The following is a 13186-nucleotide window of genomic DNA, read 5'->3' on the forward strand; positions in this document are numbered from 1 at the left end:
AGCAAATAAACATTTCCAATAAATCTTACAATAAGGAACACTGAAACTTTGAACACCTATCACACAAAATGTTTTCTCTGCTAAATAAACTCATTCTTATTGATAGACGTTATTACAAAATATTAACATTTTATTAATGTATTTTGGATTTCATTAGTAATAATATTGTAGAAGTTTGTTTTCTCTCTTCTTACATAAGAATATAAATGATATTCTCAATTTCCCCTTGGCCCACAAAGCCTAAAATATTTACTACCTGACTCCTTTACATAAAGTTTGTTGACCCATGCATTAGAATGCTACTTTAAAGTTGTTATAATTATTGCTTTCATGTCTTGGTTATTGTAAACAGTGCTCTTATGAACACTGGGGTGCATGTGTCTTTGCAAATTAGGGTTTTTGTGTTTTTTTGGATACATGCCCAGGAGTGGGAAGATCATATGATATCTATATTTTCAGTTTTTTAAGGAACTTCCATACTGTTCTCCTAGCACATGGAAGCAACCTAAATGTCCATCGATATAAATGGATAAAGAATATGTGGTATATATACACAATGGAATATTACTCAGCTATAAAAAAGAATAAAATAATGCCATTTTCAGCAACATAGTGAACCTAGAGGTTATCATATCAAGTGAAGTAAGTCAGACAGAGAAAGACAAATATCATACGGTATCACTTATATGCAGAATCTTAAAAAAATATATACAAATGAACTTATTTATAAAACAGAATAAGACTCACAGATATAGAAAACAAAATCATGGTTACCAAAGGAGAAAGGGGTGGGGAGAGATCCAGTTTGGAATTTGGGATGAACAGATACTCACTGCTATATATATAACAAATAAACAACAAGGTCCTACTGTATAGCACAGAGAACTATATCCAGAATCTGAAAAAGCATACATATAAAACTGAATCACTTTGCTATACACCTGAAACATTGTAAATCAACCCTACTTCTTTTAGAAGAATAAATAAAATAAAATTGCTACTGGAGTTCCCATCACGGCTCAGTGGTTAATGAATCCAACTAGGAACCATGAGGTTGCAGGTTCGATCCCTGGCCTTGTTCAGTGGGTTAAGGATCCAGCGTTGCCGTTGAGCTGTGGTGTAGGCCGGCGGCTACAGCTCCGATTAGACCCCTAGGCTGGGAATCTCCAGATGCCGTGGGAGCGGCCCAAGAAGTGGCAAAAAGACCAAAAAAAAAAAAAAAAAAAGTTATTAATAGAGACCACCTGTCAACTCAGACAGTGATCTGGCCACCACCTTAACCACACTCTGGTGCTCAGGTGAGCACACACATGAGCAAGGAACCAGGTGTATGTAAGTGGAGGACCACCCCTCACGCCCCTCCCCCATTTTCCAGATAGGGCATCTTCCCCAGGGCTCTAGAGAAAACCACTCCTTTCAAGAGGAGACTCTCTCCACGGCCAAGGAAACTCAGATGCCTTTGTTAAAAATAAGTTTGCTTTTGCTTTATTAAGAACCATAAGCTCAAAGTAAAACTAGGTTTTTCTTTCAATGAAATTGCTTTTCACCTAATTCCCACGTATTGGTGCACACAGCTGCTGCAGCAGGAAACATTCTACTTTGTAAGCATCTCAGTGAAACGAGTACTTCCTGTGTCCTCACAACAGCAACTGTGCTCCGAATAACTGCCTCTTATGGGCCTAGATAAATGCAACAGGGCAACTTCATGTTTACTACATTTAAGAAATTCTCATTTGTTTTTAGCTTGACAAGGAGCTGCATGATTGAGCTCCCTCTGTATATATATTTAACACTAGAAAATAAAACAGTTTTATTCTATCCTGATGTATAGTAAGTTTCCCTAAAATGATGTTCTGCTCTTTGGGGTATTAAGATGTAAAAATTTAGCACTGGCAAAACACAATTTGAATAAATATGTAGTCTTTCTGGGGAGTATTTATGTTTTCTGCTTTTAATTTTTACCATGTTTTACCCTGACTGCTCCTATGTCTTTCTCTCCCCCTCCCCCAACACCCACCATCATAACTACTTTTCTTTAGAACATGCTTAGCGGAAAACCTTAAATAACAATCTCCATCAATATTCATCCCTTGTTTTCATATTAACAAGGGGATGAGCCAAGGAATCCCCTACTTGTATAATCTTTGATGGTTTACTTATCTTGTTGGCAATATTTTACAACTTTATGAAAATCTTAATTTTCATATGACATATATTAATCAAAGCCTTATTCTTGAGCCCTTTGGGTTTATGTATGTGTGGCAACTGTATGTCTGCTTTGAGTTTTTATTAAATTTTTGTTGATGGTATGTCTGTTTTAGCAATAAATGGTAACTTTTCCTTATGAAACTGCTATCCTGTTAAACCCTCATTTTATGTGAAATACAGGGAGGTTCATCAGTAAGACTGTTAGAGAAACCCAAATAGGAAAAAAAAAAAAGGCTCAACATCAGATTACAAAGATATTTTGGAGAGTAGTTAGAAAACAAATATGCAAAAACAAATAAAGCCATTGATATAAAGAGACAGTAACAAAACACGTTAAAAATTTCCCCGGAACAAGACATGTTTTAGGAGTTCTCTTGTGGCTTAACAAATTAAGGATTGGCATGTCACTGCAGTGGCTTGTGTCACTGCTGGAGCACGGGTTTGATCCCTGGCTTGGGAACTTCCATATATTCCATATGCCACAGGTATGGCCAAAACAAATAAATAAAAAGATATGTTTTAACATGGTCTTGGCACACAGATTACATAAAATATGATCTATCTGGAAATAGATTCTAAACTCAAATAATCAAGTTTAATAATTAATGACTATTCTCTCCCTGCAAAAAATGTGATGAGTCATTTTTGCTATTAAGCCTTTGATGAGAAGAACGTCTTTTTTCCAAGTTAAGGATATTTTTTATCAAACAAGGAGCTGTGAGTTTTTTTGACTGTGCCCACAGCATGCTGAAGTTCCCAGGCCAGGGACTGAACCCAAGCCACAGTAGTAACAATGTCAGGTCCTTAGCCCACTGAGCCACCAGGGAACGGAACTGCAAGACTGTTTTTCAAGAACATAGAATTGGGCAGGTCGAGAACTACAGATATACAAGAAAGTTCTAAAAAAAATCAAATATTTTTTGTTAATGACTAATGCAAATTACAAAAATCTTTACATTGAAAAAAAAAAAATGTACAGGAGTTCCCGTTGTGGCTCAGTGATTAGCAAACTGACTAGCATCCATGAGGACACAGGTTCGATCCCTGGCCTTGCTCAGCGGGTTAAGGATCCAGTGGTTATGTGAGCTGTGCTGTAGAATACAGATGCAGCTCGGATCCCACGTTTGCTGTGGCTCCGGTGTATGCTGGCAGCTGCAGTTTTGATTGGATCCCTGGTCTGGGAAGCCCCATATGCTGCGGGTGTGGCCCTCAAAGGCAAAAGACAAAAAAAAAAAAAAAAAAAAAAAAAAAGGAGATGTTGACCTTAACTGGCACTTGGTCCTCATCGTCTGTTTCAGTTTCCCCAGTTTTAGCCCTTTCCATGATACAGGGTTTAAGGAGAGCTGAAAGAGCAGACTCTCACCTTCTTTACATGAATAAAGGTACCCTAGTGAAAGAAGCAGGTGTCCTCAGTGGGGCTTCCAAGTGCCTGTCACTGTTGCTAGTGCTTTATGTATAAATCGCTCCACCTCATCCTTACACAACTCCATGAGGTAGGTGCTAATACTGTCCCCACTTTGCAGATGCGGAGACTGAGGCACAGCGGAAGTGATCCGAGGTTACACAGTGAGGAAGCAGCAGAGGCAAGATTCAAAGCCTGGCCCTTGTGCTGGAGGCATCACTCTGAAAGAGCTCACAGCCCATCTCTGCATCAGTACTCAGGTTCAAGGCTGGCGAGTGGTGACGCTGGAGCAGGAACCTCGAGTCTGACTTCTGCTGTTTTCACACTTCAGCTAGGGAGAAGAGTGCTCTGGGACAGGAATGGGACAGAGACACCAGGTTCAAATCCTGCCTCTGTTGATTCCTAGCTGCACACTGGGCCATTTCATGTATACATCCTAGTTCTCAGTCATTTCAACAGTGAGACAGGTAAGCCTCAACCTGCTTCTCTGAGTGCCTCTGAGAAGAGATGAAACTCCATTTTTATTTATTAAGAAGATGCTTAATAAACATCACCCTCCCCCCTTATACCACACAGCTTAAACATCTCTCTGTTTTCAGCTTATTCATAAACTCTTATAATTCTGTATTCATGGGAAATAATTACTGGAAACAAGTGGAATTGAAGTTTGACCCAACTTCAAATTAACCAGGATTCTATTTGGGGCCAGTCCATAGAGAATGCATTGAACAAAATGTGTATCTTCAATAGACACTTTGCTAAATGTGTTTTCTTATTGATTTAATGTAGCAAAGGAAACATACAATTTGCAGATTGCTGAATATCTGATTTTAATTCCCAAGTCATCTATTGCTTGCCCTTGATCTAGAAAATACAAGTAAATAATGGACTTAGTTGTTTCTCTGAAACTGAAGACTATAATATTGTAAGTAAGTGGTGCAACGTTCCAGAACACAAAATAACAATGAACACAAGAAGTAAATCGCTGAAATGACCACAACACTGTAAGTCAACTACACTTCAATAAAACTTCTAAAAATGAAAAAAGAAGAGAAATAAGTCACATCTCCATTTACCACGCGGCAGACATGCAGTGGGTTGCAAAGTAGCCCCTAAAAAGATACCTCCAAATCCTAACCTTTGGTACCTATGACTGTGACCTTATTTGAAATAAGGTCGCTGTAGATGTGATTAAGTTAAGGGTCTCTATGAAGTCATCTGGAATTAGAGTGGGCGCTTTATCCAATGACTGGTGTCCTCGAAAGGGAGAGGAGAGGGGAATTTGAGACACAGACACACAGGAGAGAAGGTGATATGAAAGATGGAGGCAGGGACTGGAGGGATGGGGCCACAGGCCAAGGACCACTTGGTGCCTCCAGGAGCTGGGAGAGGCAGGCAGCATTCTCCCCTGGAGCCTTTGGAAGGAGCGTGATCCTGCTAGCCCCTTGGTTATAATTTTGGGGTGCAGAATTGTGAGCAAAAGTCCTCTCCATTCCAGGGTAATCTGTTATGGCGGCCCTACGAAAAGAACACACTATATTTTTTGAAGAGAAAAAGGAAAGCATGGAATGAAATATTCGGATCCAGAGTTGCTGTGGTGCAGGCTGGAAGCTATAGCTATAGCTCCGATTCAACCCCTGGTCTGGGAACCTCCATATGCCTTGGGTGAGGTCCTAAAAAAGACCAAAAAACAAACAAACAAAAAAACAACAGAAATTCCTTCTTTTTCCGATTTTATAGTTTCCCTCTTTAAAGAATAATCGACTTAAAAAATAAAACATTCTGAACTTATTTGTTTCTTAAAAAAATGAAAAGAACTATAGAATAGCATTAGCTCCACAAACCACAAGGGCCAGTTTCCAAGTGCTGCTGTGGACGTGGCGTGGCTGTCCTGGGCCTTTCTGCTTTGATGCTGTTGGACTTGGGAGATGACCATTCCTCAGAGCGCCCTCCTCCCCAGACACCCACTCTCACCCAGGCTCCTCTCCCTCCCAGAAAACTCCCACAGCTGCCCCTGTGCTGCAAAGCCTGTCCTCGCTTCTGTGCACCTCACCCTGCTCACTTCTTCCCCTGTCAATCTCCCCTCCATTCCAATGCCTTCTGCACAGCATCTTCTCAAAAGGCCCCGTATCCTCCAACTGTTCCATCAACTATGTTGTGCTCCTCGTCTCATCAGCTCAGTTCTTTTGATGCCACACCAAGTGGACATCTCCATCGGTGGTTTCAAGAGCCATTCAAACCCAGTGCTCTGTGCACTCATCATTCTACTCAACCTCTTCGCAACACCAGTGAGCTTTCCTTCCATCCATGTCTACCTCTGGACATCCTTGTCTCCCTCCTGCCTCTGACTGCTCACTGGGCTTCCTTCACAGGTCTTGTTGCTTTGACTGTCATTTCTTCCACAAATATTCATGGAGCACCTATAATGTGCCAGGTCTGGGCACAAACAGAGAAAGGGTCCTTTCTCCCTGGAGCCTGCATCTGAGAGGGGAGGTGAGCAGCAGGGAAGACATGAAAGTATGTCCAGTAGATCTAAGCATTCAGGTAAATGCAGTGATTGAAATAGGAAAGGGGTGTTGTAAAAGCCAGTGTCCAGGGGTGACTCTGATGAGGAGGTGACATGGGAGGAGATGTTATGCTTTCTGCTGTCGGGAGAGGAGACTGGAGCAGGGGCACAGAGTGAAAGTGAGGGGGCTCATGGTGTTTGTAGGTGAGTCACTGCAACACAGACAGTAACTGAAGCCTTGAGTCTGGATGGGCTCACCGGGGAAATGAATGAAGATAGACAGAGAAGAGGTCCAAGCACTGCCTCTGGGGCACCCCTACACTGGTCACCCTACCTTCTCACCACACCGTCTTTGGGGCCTGACTCTGTCCTGGTCACCTTTTGCACAGGCCCTTTCTCTGTCTCCTTTGCTGGCCCTCTCTCATCACTTTGCCTCTAAAGGATGGCACCCCGCGCCCCAGGGCTCATCCTGTTTCTCTTTTCTCGTCTCTTCTCTTCTCCTCTTTTCTCCTCTTCTCTTCTTTATCTTCACCCACTCCCACAGGGCTCTCATCTCATCTCATGATCTTAATCAAACTAGAGTTTACAGAGTAACAATATGATTTGTTGTTACAACTGGTTCACTTCTGAGACTGGTAATTCCTGGGAGAAAAAGGCACTGGGCTGACTTGGGCATCTGAGGAAGTATGGTTGCTTGATTCTACAGACAGATGCCTCTTTATTTTATCCTGCCAATCCAGAACTGTCTTCCAGAATTGGACACCTGGGTCTCTGCAATTCCCCTCAGACTGTTAGGTGACATTTCACACTTAACATGACCCAACTGTGACTGTGAAATTGCCTGCAGAACCAGCCCCCCCTCAGCATATTCTGAATTTCAATGAATGACGGGTCCAACCTTGTGGCAGATTGGGCCCAAAGTCTGCTTTGAGAGGCCAGCAAATTCTGTCTCCTCTGCCTTCAAAACATATCTGTGACCAGACCACTCCTTACCCCCAGCCCTGCACCACATTGGCTCAAGACTTCTGCAACAGCCCCCTCAACAGACGGCCTCCCTGCTTTGAATCTTCTCCCTTGTGTCTACTTTTAAGAAGGTGGCCAGAGGGACCCACCCTTGAATGGAGCAAGGTCCTGCCACTCCCATGTTCCTCCTCATGTCACTCAGAGGAGGAGCCCCAGTCACACTCAGTTCAAAAGTCTGGTGTCTTCACTTTTGTAACTTACTTCTCTTTTCTCCCTCTCATTTTTACAATCAGCATTTATTATACATTTTAGATACTTACAATTCAGAAATACCTGATTGCAAATGGAAGGGGACACAGGGCAGCAGGTATTTACACCAATCTACTAAGAGCAGAGCAACATCATAGGTGGAATAAGAGATGTCTTATTCCACCTGTGATATTCCACTAGGGTGGCCGTAACAAAGGACCACAGACTCAGTGGCTTAAACAGCAGATGTGATTTGTCCAGTTCTGGAGGCTGGGAAGTCTAAGATCAGGGTGCCTGTGTAACTGAGTTCTGGTGAGGGCCCTCGTGCTGGCTGGCAAATGGCCACTTCTCACTGCATCCATAAGGGGTAGGGGGCAGGGAGAGAACACTGTCATCTCTTCGTCTTTTACAAGGACACCTGTTCCATCAGACCAGGGCTCCACCCTTATGAACCTGTATAATTGAATCATCCCTTCAAAGGGTGGGGGGTGGGGGTAGATCCTTAACATATACATTTTGGGGAGATATTATTTAGTCCACAAGAATAGGCTAAAACGCCTGCTTGCATGTTTCTCTCGTACATAGTCTACTTACTGCAATGCCCAAATGCTTTCAGGTATGTCCCCTGGGCCTTCCTGGTCTCCTAGTTTTTCTCTCAAGGTTTCATTCTGGTCCAGCCTTGAAGAGCCTATTAATAAGCCCAGGCTCCTCCTCTGGGGTAGGGGAGACTTCCAATCCCCCTCAAGACCTTAAGCACTCTAGAAGGGATGTGGAGAGTGGTCGCTGGGGAAGGGCTCACTCCTGACCCAGCTGGGAGCAGGTAAAACAGCCAGGCACTGCCCCTTGGTGGCCAAGGAGTTCCCGTTGTGGCACAGCAGTAACGAACCCGACTAGGATCTGTGAGGATGAGAGTTCAATTCCTGGCCTCGCTCAGTGGGTTAAGGATCCGCTGTTGCCGTGAGCTGTGGTGTAGGCTGCAGCCATGGCTCAGATCTGACACTGCTGTGGTTGTGGTGTAGGCCTGAAGCTGTAGCGCCGATTCGACCTCTAGCTGGGGAAATTCCATATGTCGCAGGTGCGGCCCTAAAAAGACAAAATAAAAAAAAATTAAAAAAAAAAAAAGAAAAGAAAAAGAAAAAAAGAGTGGTGTCTAAGAAGCAACAAGTAAAAGATCCCTGCCCCCAAAATGCATTAGGATGTATCCTCCATAAAATACCATGCAACATATTTAGCAGGCATGACGTTCTCAAAATCAATAGGAATTAACAAACGTGTACCAAGTTGACTGCAAAGACTATTGTATCAAACATTTTATCTTTTTAGCCTTTTAACAGCAGCTCTTTTCTCCTTGGGGCAAATGTTTTCTTCACCTTTCAGAAATAATTACACAAGCCCAGAGAATTCCCAAGGAGACAGGTTCAGTGAGTGAAAGGAAAGGTCATGTCTGTTTACACTGCTGACTAGAAAAGGTTCCAGGAAGCCATGTTTTAGAAGTTCATGAAACCCATAAGCTTTTATAAAACGTTCCTTTAACTGAATGACGTTATTACCTCTTGAAGGGTGTCACTGATACTGAAATTGGACAGCCACAGGAAACAGTATTCCATGGAGCAATAGGAAATGAATGTCCAAAAGCAAATACTTGAAGAATAAAAGTCAACCCTTGGAGACTGAATCTGATTTCCTGTTGTGGGTATTAGTTTACAAGGGCTGCCATAACAAAATACTACAGACTGGGTGGCTTAAACAATGGATATTTGTTTTCTCACAGTTCTGGATGCTGGAAGTCCAGCCAAGACCAAGGTATCAGCAGATTTGGTTTCTTTCACTTATTTCAATTGAGGTAACTGGTTTACTACATTATATAAGTTATTGTAATTTGACCTCTGGATACACAGCAGCATGCTCACCACCAAAAAAAATATGGAATGCCTCATGAATTTGCTCATCATCCTTGCCAGGGGCCATGCTAAACTTCTCTGTATCCTTCCAATTTTAGCATATATGCTGCCTATGTGAGCAAAAATTTGGTTTCCTCTGAGCCCCCTCTTCCTTGGCTTGTACGTGGACGCCTTCTGTGTCCTCACATGGCCTTTTCTTCTGTGCACATCGTGCATCCCTGGTGTCTCGTAATCAAATTTCCTCTTCTTACAAGGATACCAGTCCTACTGGATTAGAGTCCATCCTAATACCTTATTTAAACACAATCTTTTTTCAAAGACCCTATATCCAAATACAGGCACATTCTAGATCCGGGGAAGGGGGGTAAAGTCTTCAAAACATGAATTTAGGGGGACTCAATTCAGTCCATAACATGGTGCTTAATAAATTACTCCAAAACTTGGTAGCTTAAAACAACACTCATTTACTCTGCTCATAAATCTAATCTGGGCAGGGCTCAGCAGAGAGAGTTCACCTCTGCTCCAGGATGTAATGTGGGAACATGCAGCTGGAGGTGGAGAATCCTCTCTCCAGATGGTTGGATAACACGGCTGGCAAGCTGCTGGGCTTGGCTGTCAGCTGAGCACTCAGTGTGTGTGTGGGATTAAGGGCTAGGGATCTCAGTCCATCACTATCAGCAGCCAACATTCCTGGGTGGCCCAGAGGTGGCAAGTCAAGCCTCCTGTCTGATGTTCCTAACCTTTCTACCCCAACACCCAGCAGGGTGATCATCATGAAACAGATGCTCAACAAATACTGAATGTTTTTGTTTTTATTTTTCAACAGACTATTTTTTTAGAGTTGTTTTAGGTTCATTAGCAAAACTGAGTGGAAAGTACAGACATTTCCTCCATGCTCCCTGCCCCACACCTGCATGGCATCCTTTGCTAACAGCATCCCCACAGAGTGGTACATTTGTTACCAATGTTGCATCTATGATGACACAGCATACTCACCCCAAGTCCATAGTTTACACCAGGTGTCACTCCTGATGATGTACAATCTATGGGTTTGGACAAACCTATGGTTACACATACCCACCACTCCAATATAACACCAAATAGTTTCATGGCCCTAAAAGCATTGTTTTTTTCATGTCTTTGTGTGTGTGTGTGTGTCTTTTTAGGGCCACACCTGCAGCACATGGAGGTTCCCAAGCTAGGGCTCCAAGTGGAGCTATAGCTGCAGGCCTATGCCACAGCCACAGCAACACCAGATCTGAGCTGTGTCTGCAACCTACACCACAGCTCGTAGCAACGCCTAACCGCTGAGCCACAATGGGAACTCCCGTATTGTTTTTTTTAAATTAATGAAGTTAATTTAAAAAATTCTTTCCCCCTTTTTTTTAAATTAAAGTATAGTGGATTTGCGGTGTTGTGCCAATTTCTGCTGGACAGCAGAGCGACCCATTCATACATATACATACAACAAAAGAAAAGGAATGTATATATATAAGTACTGGTTTTGAAATGACCAAAGAAGGTATATTTTATCGGGAGACTCAAGAAGGCTGAGCACTGGTATACCACTTTCCCTTCTAGAAACAAATAGCTGATTTGAGGAATGTTGTGGGGCAGAGAATCATGTGTCCTTTCAAAAAGCACTCTTTAAAAAGCACCTTTTTAAAAGAGGTCTAACAAGCCCCCATGGAGACGAACCCTGTGGCCTTGGCCTGTGAAGTAGGACCACCTGATACCAGCAGGACCACCTGACATCAGTACTCACAGCGCACCCTTTGATGGCATGGCTGTTCCTCCTGCCAAGGTTCTGGGAATGAGCCCTGAGTTAGGTCACCCAGGTGGGTGTCATTTAATCTCTTTTTTGAATCAGAGATAATTATGATAAGACTTAATTGTGAAAAGACTTGGGCTTTCATGAGAAATTTTGTTTTCACTGAACACTTATAGGGCAATAACACTTATAGAGCCATGAACCATAAGTAAATGCAATGTGTACAAGTTATTACTTTTTTTTTTTTCTTTTTAGGACCACTCCTGCAGCATATAGAAGTTCCCAGGTTAGGAGTCGAATTGGAACTGCAGCTGCCGGCCTACACCATAGCCACAGCGACACAGGATCCTTAACCCAGAGTGGGGCCAGGGATCAAACTTGTATCCTCATGGATACCAGCCAGGTTTATAACTGCTGAGCCACAATGGGCACTCCACAAGTTATTACTTTTTCATTTTTAATTGCTACAACCTTCCCTAACAACAATTCATATCCTCGCTACTATCCCATCCACCTGATAATATACCTTTGCCAGAGAACTTTTACTCACAACTCTGGAAAGCCATGTTTAAATGTGCTATAATCTAGCATCTCTTTCTCCTCAGCTCTTTTTCCGATGAAAGACTCTGGGAAATTTCCCACTCTGTGCTCTGGGAAAACTGGGAGAATAGGGCTTCAGATAGTCAGATATTTTTAGGAGATTGTATGCGCCCAATTCTTGCATCTCCTCATATCTAGCAAAACACTAAAATCCTTCCTGGTGATGTCTGGTCCTTGTGACTGGGAGTAACCTTCAGGAGATCAGCAACAAACTTTTGTAAAATGTGTGTGTGCTGCATGCCCCTCCCCCTCACCTTTATCATATCCTGATATTCCCCCTTTTTCCTCCCAGGATTTCAGCCCGGTCTGTAGTTAAGGATAAAGAATGTCACAGTCATCCATAAATGCAGTCACCTCCAAGGGTGAGAGCTGGTGAGTCCTGCAGGCTGTGAAAACTCAGGATACCGGCCCTGATAATGGAGGTGCATATCAAAGGAGTGATTTCTTGAACCCAGGCCTCTTGGGTTCCTGCTCCCTGCCCTTTGTTGCAAAAACTGCTATATATCCTAGCTCCTCTCTCACAGCCTTAGAGCAGTTTCTTGGGGCTACCTGAGATGCTGTCTCCTGGGCTTAAGTCCTGATTTCACCCCAAATAAAACTTAACTTTCATGTTGTGTATTTTTTAGTTGACAGTGGCAGAAGAAAAACAATTAAATTGGACCTAAAATCAGTGACTGTTGGTATATACAGGTTAAATAAAAAGACCCTACTGTATTTTATTCATTTTTTTTCTATCTATAGCCACACCTGCAGCATATGTAAGTTCCTGGGCCAGAGGTTGAACTGGAGCTGCAGTTGCAGGCCTACACCACAGCCATAGCAACACCAGAGCCAAACCACATCTGCAAACTACACCATAGCTTGAGGCAACACCAGATCCTTAACCCACTGAGCAAAGCCAGGGATGGAATCTGCATCCTCATGGACACTATGTCTGGTTCTTAAACCACTGAGGGAACTCCAGAAGGCATTATTTTAGAGTTAGACTCTAATGAAAGAATTCGAAAGCCACACAGTGTATAATAATCATTTAGTTTATGGTTTTCCTATCAAAAAAAATTTATATTGTTTCTAATGCTCCTACTATGCTTTTTTCCTCTGCAGTATATTCTTACGAGTGTTAGTATTATTTAATTTTAGGGTGACTTGCACTGGCCATCCCTGAGTTTTAGGAAATATGGGAAATATCAGGACATTGAAGAACTAGGAAATACTGAAAGGTAGGTGTATAAGAGCATGAGGGAAGAACACAGCTTATACCCTTTGTGCAATGTAAGTTCACAACCACTGTGGCTTTCAAAAGACAATTTTTGAAGTGCAGATACTAGTCTGACAACCCGAGTGCATTCACTGGAAGAATTTTGACAGGAAAAAGGGGTTTTTGGAATTCTAAACAAAAACTTTACTTCGTAAATCAGACACAGGCCTGGTTTGAGAAGTTACCAAGAGCCACAGAACCAGGAGGAATATAAGATGACATTTGCCAGGAGGAGACCAGAACTCTCTCTGAGCATGGAAGGGTGTTCCAGAAAAGACTAGAGGAGAATTCCCAGAGGATACGGATGCCAGTGCAAGGTGCTGGTCCA

General features: G+C 42.7%; 1 protein-coding gene and 1 non-coding gene across 11 annotated transcripts in view; both read right to left on the bottom strand.

Annotated features, from left to right (window-relative positions):
• CTNND2 (catenin delta 2) overlaps nucleotides 1–13186 on the bottom strand; it is a 1014682-nt gene that overhangs the window by 334532 nt on the left and 666964 nt on the right. The gene's annotated exons all lie outside the window — the stretch shown is intronic.
• LOC146395439 (U6 spliceosomal RNA) lies at nucleotides 9246–9351 on the bottom strand. Its single transcript, XR_014831655.1, has one exon. It is a non-coding gene; the product is annotated as a U6 spliceosomal RNA (small nuclear RNA).

The sequence above is a fragment of the Sus scrofa genome, chromosome 16, assembly GCF_054392235.1.
Source record: "Sus scrofa isolate SSC_HxYL_T2T_F1_AM1 chromosome 16, Sscrofa_HxYL_maternal_Yorkshire_Landrace_v2.0, whole genome shotgun sequence".
Taxonomy (NCBI): Eukaryota; Metazoa; Chordata; class Mammalia; order Artiodactyla; family Suidae; genus Sus; species Sus scrofa.